Here is an 8,992-nt window from a genome sequence, read left to right as displayed (position 1 = left end):
ATAAGGAAGGGTATTGAATAATTCTATAAATACGAGAAATTCGTGGTTTATAAATTACACATCAACGAAAAATTAAAAATAAGATCTATTTCATAAGTTACGTGATATTCAAAAATTAAAATATTTATTTCAGAATTATAAACAAAATTTTTGCTTTAAATATTTTAATAATTTTTTGTTTTTATTTCTGATAATATTACAACAAAAGATAATTCATAAGGAAGTATATTGAACAATGATTCTGAGAAATTCATGGTTATTAAATTACACGGTAATGGATAATTGAAATAAGATCACTTCAAAATTATATACAAAACTACTACTTCTAATATTTGTGTCTTCACTATTAATTTCTAATCAAGTTTCGTCATTAAAACACAATTCAACCAAAAAAAAAAACAAAATAAAAAAAACATGAACGATTGATAGGAAGTGCACTGAATAATTTTATAATTCTGAAACATTCATGGTTAATAAGTTACGTGTTACTGAGAAATTAGAATAAGTTCTATTTTTATATTTTATACAAAACTAAAACTAAAAACATTTTTATGTTTTAAAAATATCTAATCATATTACAACATAAAAATCAATTGAGCTAAAATAAAAATCAATATGAACATAAACAATTAATAAGGTAAATTGAATAATTCTGAGATATTGATGGTTTATAAATTACATGGTAATGGAAAATTAAGATAAGGTCTATATTAGAATTATATACAAAACTACTAAATACATTTTTTTTTTTTCAAATTCCTTAATATTTTATGAACAAAGACCCAATTCAGTTAAATAATAAAAAAAAACAAAAAAAAACAAGGAATAAGGAAGTACATCGAATGAATATTTTTATAATATTATATTTTAATTAAGTACATTCTGTAATTAATATTTCATAAATTATATGATGATGAAAAAATGAAATAAGTTCTACTACAGAATTATATACATAAATACTACAATTCTATTAAGAATTGAGAAATTAATTTTCGATTTCACGACTTAAATACTTTTACTAAATCAAACTAATTTCTTTACAACAGTAGAAAGTTTCAAAGCTTTCTTTACACTGAAAAAATATTGCTTTAGATAAACGAGACTATTATGAGTTTATTAAAGATTATACATACAAAAAATAATTATCAAAACTATATTATTTTACAAAAACAGGAAAAACAAAGTTGTTTATAATAGTAATTTTAAAATGAATTTTAGATTTAAATTTAACTATATATTTATTATAGTTTATGAAAAATCTAAATGCAATAAATTTAAAAGGCGTAATAACTACTAATCTTCAATTATTAAGACCATTTTATTTGAACACATGTAAAAAATATTATATTTCTACTTGATGTCGTATGTAAAACTATATTTATATTTAGTAGAAATGTGTTTATTTCTGATAAAATTAAAATTCAATAATAAAATTATCTTATACAAATTAAATTTATTTTAAATAAAATATAACTTTGTCACATTCCAATACTTTTAAAATATCGTCTTTTGTTAATTGCAATTGCCAATTATTAGCAAGTCTAATCACATGGCGTTAGAAGTTATTTTCCACTAAGTAAGCTGTTCTTTCAATATATTGACTGTGTTTTAATTCTAATCGTAGTTAATTATTGTTTTAATTGATTGATATAAACTTTTTAATAGTTTACGTTAGATTTTAATGGATTAATAGTTCATACTCATATATCGCACAGAGCTCTGAAAGCATTATAAGTATTTATACACCAATATATAGGTAAGAAAAATATCAATAATCTAATATAAATTTTTTTCCTAACAAATAAGTCTAATAAAAGAAAATTTCAAATGAGGCAATTATTTTCAAAAACGGCGGAATCCATTCTAATAACTTTAACAGAAGATACTAAAAATGCCTTATTTGACCCCCAATCTATTTTTATACCCAATAATGAAGGATTTGTCCAGTTTTGATGTGATGAGTGGAGAATTTGTTAAAAATAAAACAGAAATCTTTTGGTGAAATAGTGGATTGAGCTGGTTTTGAAACTAACCCTCTCACATGCTCAAAATGGATCATAAACTTCAAGGTCATTCTGTGGTGAAATATAATTGTAAAGTTTTATTCTTTCATATGACTAATTATGCTAAAATGTATTATAATTATATATTATAAGGCAGATTTGGTTCCAATGCCTATCACCCATTTTTATTTTTAAATATACATGTTCCTTAAGGTAACTTATGTTCCTTTATTATTTATTAATGTAGTGGTTAATTGTGAAACTCATACGATCCCGCAATGGTGGTTGTCATTTATTAAGTGCATGTCGTAAGACTTGTAATAACAATAATAATGAAGGCCTAACGAACCCGAAGGTTCGATGCCGATACCACCAAACGCTTTCTGCATACATCCTTCCAGTCCTCCCATTTATGTTTCGGTCTACCCCTGAGACGTTTACCTGTCGGTTCAGTGTTTATTAACATTTTAGGGATCCGTTCGTTACTAAGCCCTACAACCTTACACACCCATGTTATACGCCGCAATGCTAAAACTTGAATTATATTTACCGGGCGTAGACCCCTTAATTCAGCGTTTTGTAATCTTCTAAATTCATCCTTTTTCGGTCCGAATAGTTTGCGAAATGCTTTATTTTCGAAAACCCTAAGAAGCTGTTCACTCCTTAGTATAAGAAGCCACGTCTAATATCCATAAAGCACAAAGGGAAAGGATAATAGTTTTGTAAATTCTAATTTTTAAGTTTTTCTGTAGAAGGTGGGAGTTAAGCAGTTTCAAAATAAATAAAAAGCATAACAAAAATAACAAGCATTTCCCGTCTTCTACTTAGCTTTTATTTTCTCATTAATTTCGCGTCAGACTTATACTTGTTGCAAATAAATATTTATTTATTAATGTTAAAAGAATTATGACAGCTGGTGCCTAAGACCCGAAAATTAAATTTTTAAAAATATTAAAACAAAAAAAAACCAATGCCAAGGAAAGTTTAACCAAAGTAAATCATACAATTCTTTAACATTTGTATTTTTTTTTTGCAGTTTATAGTAAAAATAGGTTAAAATAAGATATACCTCATTTGGATTACATACCTTAATTATAATCATAAAATTAGAAAATTCTTTACCGTTTGCAATATTATTACGAAATAAAATAGTTTGATAAACCTTTAGTAGGAATACCAATTTAAAAAAGTCATTTATTTCCTGACACTGGCATAGACATTACTGTACGAATGCCTGGAGCCAGAAAATAATAATTCTGACAGATGTTGAGGTCTTATTGGAGATACGTCCACGCGTCTGTCAATACGTCTATACCATGATGAATGTCCCAGAAATATTCCATTCAATCACAAATTTCACTAGTATTATCTTCAAAACCATTATCATATCTAAGTATAATCAACATACATAAATGTTAATATTAAATATACAATATTAAAGTTTATTATAAATGAAATATTTTGAATATCGCTTATAATTAGTTGAACAGTTGGTTTTATATTTTTATTAATAAACATTGAACAGTATTGATATTACATTAATTACATAAATGTTACTTTAAGCTATAATGATACAAAATATTATCTTTCTCTTTTAATATAATTCATTTGTTAATATAGTAAGTTATTATTAAATCATTATAATATTATCATTAAAATAAAACGATGGGAAATAAAATAAGTTAAAAATAAATAAGTAAAAAATAATCCTTTATTTTATACATCAATAATTATTTTATCAAATAAACACTAATTTAAATAATTATGCATATACGTAGGATTATTATTATTATATAATTATTTATAAGTAGAATCAGAATTAATGATTACTAATTATTTATATCAATAATTTTATTCTTATAAATCACTCGAGAATAAACCTTAATAAAACTACCAAATATTTGTCTTAATCTTGCGAATACTGATATATACATGCATATTATTTATTTTGAATTGTATAATTTAACGACAGCTAAAAAGGAAAGCCTGGTAACTCGAATCCATAAGAATCCTTGACATTTATTTCTTAATTGGATGTTTTTACTCAAAATAAATAAATATTCAAGGATAAAAAAAAAAAATCTTAAAATAAATTGTGAGAGAACTTCGGAGTATCGCAAAGAGAAGGGAAGATAATAAGAACAACTCTCATTTAAACTAATTGTATTTCTTTCAGAAACTGACTATCTCAGAACGCTATACAAACTTTTTTAATTAATTAACTTAATTAAGTAAAAAGCATAAAGTAACAAGTTTTTTCCACATAAATATATTATTTTTTCCAACTTCCTCGCTACCAAAGGTAGGTTGTCTTTGCTTTGATGCAGAATTAAACAAATATATATAATCGGAATCGAAAATTTTCATTATTATTTAAAGTTTTAGACATCAAGTTCATCAAGAAATCAAACAAATTTGGTTCCGTTCCGGACTCTCAGTATTCTAATTTGTGTTTGCTCAAATTAGTTCCATATTGATTTTATCATGTTACATCCCCTGGTTTCGCTTACTCATTTGTAAACGGTATACCTATATTTCGAAAATAATTCGTCTGTTCAGGCCCAAATTTAGTGTGAAGTTAATTATTGCTAACATAGTCTTTAATTTTAGAAAATTAAATACATCACTTTCGCTTAACTCACGTGTAAACGTATTTTCCTTGACACGCATATTTCTTGAAAACGATAAGTTCAATTTGGTTCAAAGTCGGAGGAAAAGTTTGGAATTAGTGTAGACAAGTTATAATATGAATTTATCAACTCATCTTCCTTAGTCACCAAATAACTAATTTCCTGGACACACCTAACCTTCAAGAAAGGCCCGTCCGGTAAATTATATTCTCCTAGTACAAATTAACCTTGAAATATATCTAATAACTTATTAGAAATATGTAGAAAAAGGATAATTTTCAGAAAAAGAAACTTTTAATAGTGAAAATAAAGCGAAAGAATAATAGAAAAAAATAAAAATATTATAGAAATAGTGAGTAAGGTTTCATGGTATTCGGCTAACGTTGTGAAATAAACAACTATATAATTTTGTTTTTAAAATTAAATTCATACTGAGACATATATTACAAAAAATTACAAATAAAAAATTTCTGAGTGAAGATTCACTTTTAAATGCTATTTCATCATTTAAGCTGTGATACCTAGTAACTCAGAAAAAAAACATACCATTTATAAAAAAAAAAAAATTCATTTTTCAAAGAAATTTTGAAACCAGGAAAAAACTATCTAGAATGATGCATTAAATTTTCTTTAATTTTAAGCTTAAACGAAAAAAAAAATCATTCTAAATAAAATTGTAATTATCAATGGTTAATTAATTATAAGTGATCTGAAAGTGAGTATCTCAAAAATGTTTATTGTTACTATTTGTGAGATAATAAAAAATTATCCTCTGTATACGTATTATATTTTCCTCTGTATTATACGTGTAATGTGTAATATATTTTATATGTATTACAAATATGTGTTTATTATGATTTTCACTATTAAAACTACCTCACATACAGACCCAATGTCAGTTAATAAATACTAACATTGTATCAGATGTGAGAATATTAAGATTCGCATTTTCTTATTAATGATTTATTAAATATACTATAGACAAAGGCGAATAACATTATTAATTATAAGGATTTTATTAATTTTAATAAATATTTTTGAAGCAATGAATTATTAATCTTTAATGCAAGAAAATACTACTCATACTGAATATTTATAGATATCCTGGAAATGAGGCAGACCATTCAGAAACTTTTATTTTAAATATGGAAACAATATAAAGGTAATGACAAAAAAAAAACTATTATTTATTATAGATTTTAAACCATAATAATTTATATCTAAATTAATAAGTAACAAATGACTTAGGGTTGAGATGATTTTTAACTGTTATTTCGTTTAGCAGTTATTAAAAGTTATTTTACGGGTAAGGTAGCTAAATAACAATCCAGACAGTATTAAACTATTTTAGGAAGCAACTAACTTTGACTGCTAAATCAGTAGTTATTCACAATTAGTTACAAACAACTTTGATTGTTTATTGACACTATCAATTTTACACGAATAATCAAACTACGATTGATTTTGTTCTTTCAGCGTGACAAGTAATTCGTAAGATTAAATTTTTGATGAGCTCCGACCATATGGTGTCTACGCAATTACTAAAACGAAAGCAATAACTCATTTCAGGCTATGCGGGAATCACTAAATAAAACTACATTTATAATTATATTTTCGACTCAAAATGAGGACAGCAAATTTTTTAATTTAAGTAAATTAAAAAAGCTTTGGAATCTTTTTTTTTTGGAGGTCTAGTTCGCTCAGGTTCTTAACAGCTAAAATTAATATACTATATAATACAAGTATAACAAAACTAGATCAGACTGAATAATTTAAAATTTATAATAACCATTTTTGATGTATTTCATTCGCTATACCTCCCCTGTGGTAGATTGAAATAATTATTTATGAATGAATAACTAATTGATTTTTTTTATTAACTGAAATTATATTTATTATTTCCATAATTATCAACAATAATTAATAATTTAGAATTTTTAATAATAGATTTACTTATATTCTTATACATATTATATAGAATATTATATGGAAATAATGTTGTTATAGAAGCCTAATTAAATAACTACTGTATAATTATTATTAGTGTTACCTTTATATAAGAGCAATATTTAATATAATGTTCTTATATTATATAATATATATAAAGTTTATGAATGTACTAATCAAAAGTAAAGGTTTTTAGTTTCGAAAAACTAAAATTTTAAACTTTTTCAGTTTATTAAAAAACTCTTAGTCTCCTCTTTCAAGCAGGTGTAAAGAATCAACATTTTTTATAAACATATATCTTATCTATATGAAATGTTTCGTTAATTCCTGCTTATTTGATCGCTAAAAAATATCATGTTTGTCAACTCTTTCTAAAGGGCCTTTCCATGAAAGCTAATAAATGAATTATTTTATAATTACATCACATTGTAATTAGCTTAATTATTTTGTCTTATAAATGTAACATTCAAAATTAATATATAATTGAATTATTGAATTAAAATTAATGCGTACTGCAGGTGAATGTCCATTACGGATGTATATAATTAATTTTATTTTTATATTCGTCAATCAATAAATTGAATTTTATCTTTCTATTTTACAGAATATAAGTGACAAGTTTGAAATCAAGACAATTTGGCATGGAACTGCCTGATGTAGAAATGAAAATGAGCATATTTTAATAAAATAAAATTGTGCTATTTGGTCTACTACCATATTATAGTAAGTGAATAAATTACGCATCATAATTAAAATATAAAATGTGCGTACCATATCAAAATAAAAACGCCATTAGAAATATTATATTAATATTGTAAATCGTAAAATTTTCAATGCTCCTTACTTTGTCACAAATAAAATCATACATAAAGACCTTAATGTTCTCTATGTAACCTATCTAGCCCGAACCAGATATCACTCCTTTCATTATAAACTATCTAACCACTCAAACCCCCTAGTTTCTAATCTTGCATCCTCTTCCATTCCTGACAATCCTCCGAGGCGCCTGAAAAGAAGACGGCCACGAGACCTGCTAATGTAAAATGTCATTAGAGTGCTAATGGGTAGTTCCTCTACACGCCTGTAACACTCCAATTTAACTTAGATCAGATTTACTAAATGTATTATAATGTACAGTTGTAAATAGCAATAAATAAATATTTAAAAAAATATATATTTTAAATAAACATTTAGCAATATTCTGACTCATAATTAACATCTAAATGGAATTAAAAACTATTATAAATTGTGGTTAATACAGTAATATGATACTTAGCTCCTCCAAAGCTTATTAAAGTATCATTGCCTAGTTGAGACTTAACGGAAAATATGCAATCACTTTTAATGCCGGTTCACACAAATATACTCCGGAACCACAGACGCCTTGTCAGCTTGTGATAGTACGGTATCAAAGGATTGCTATCAAATTTTGTCCAAAATTTTTTCATAAATTGTATCAAAAGTTGTTCCGCATATTAAGAGAACAATATGCCTAAACTGAATAAATATTAACCCAAATTATTAAAAAAAAAAAAACCCTAGGAGTATTCACAGGAACGGATTTAAAGTTTTTATTTGTATATGAAACCCACAATTTCAAAATTAGTAAATTTGATGTGAATTTATTGTCTGTTTGATATGTTAAATTTACAGTATTTTTTTAAATAATTGTACGAAATGAAATTACTCTGACCAGATTATTGTCTATTGCATAGTATTGTGTATTATTGGTTTATTTAAATAATTGTAATTTATTATTTCTGTTGATTGCAGGTATTCGTATGTGTCAACCATGTATGTTGCTCCCCAAAAAATAAATGCATGATTGTTACAGAAATTTTTTATTTAATTTGAACGATATATAGTATGATATTATTACATCAAATTTGAAAAAATATAAATTCAATAAATTTTATTACAAATAAACGTAATTATATTTTAAACAAATGGTAGTAATTCGTAACATAATAATAATAATAATCTTTATTTATTCTGGGATTGATCCCTTTGGAATAATTTAGAGGCGTCAAAATTAGGCTTTAGAGCCTTAGAGTAAATTACAAAATAGAGAAGAAATTACAAGATGTCATAAAATAAAATAATACAGTGAATTTAAAATATACAATTAAACAACCATAATTAACAGAATATATAAAATAATGATAAAACAAATAAAATGAAACCACTTGTCATATCATAAAACATAAGATGACTTCTGGGCCCTGTTTCATAATGGAACTAATAGTACAAGTAAAAAAGTACAAGTGTACAAGTTACAAAGTACAAGCTTAATACTTGTACCGGGAGAAGCGAGTTCACTTGTACTATTGAAAAAGTACAAGTAAACATAAGAGAAGGTTATGTATTCTTATCATTGGTAGATCGTGAAACCATTTAGCTGTTAATGTGTTC

The 8,992-nt window shown here is 25.0% G+C and overlaps 1 long non-coding RNA gene across 2 annotated transcripts; it reads left to right on the top strand.

Moving 5' to 3' along the window:
• Positions 1–1,549: 1,549 nt before the first annotated feature.
• LOC106689953 (uncharacterized) lies at positions 1,550–8,417 on the top strand. Of its 2 annotated transcripts, XR_001344518.2 has the most exons (5): positions 1,550–1,576; positions 1,666–1,756; positions 5,733–5,795; positions 7,185–7,303; positions 8,354–8,417. It is a non-coding gene; the product is annotated as an uncharacterized lncRNA (long non-coding RNA). The 2 variants fall into 2 exon arrangements; XR_001344517.2 differs by lacking the exon at positions 1,550–1,576 and having other exon boundaries at positions 1,583–1,756.
• The last annotated feature ends 575 nt before the right edge of the window (positions 8,418–8,992 follow it).

Source organism: Halyomorpha halys, unplaced genomic scaffold, assembly GCF_000696795.3.
Source record: "Halyomorpha halys isolate HHAL.00 unplaced genomic scaffold, Hhal_1.1 Scaffold1533.1, whole genome shotgun sequence".
NCBI classification, from domain to species: Eukaryota; Metazoa; Arthropoda; class Insecta; order Hemiptera; family Pentatomidae; genus Halyomorpha; species Halyomorpha halys.
This window is presented reverse-complemented; position numbering and strand designations above follow the sequence as displayed.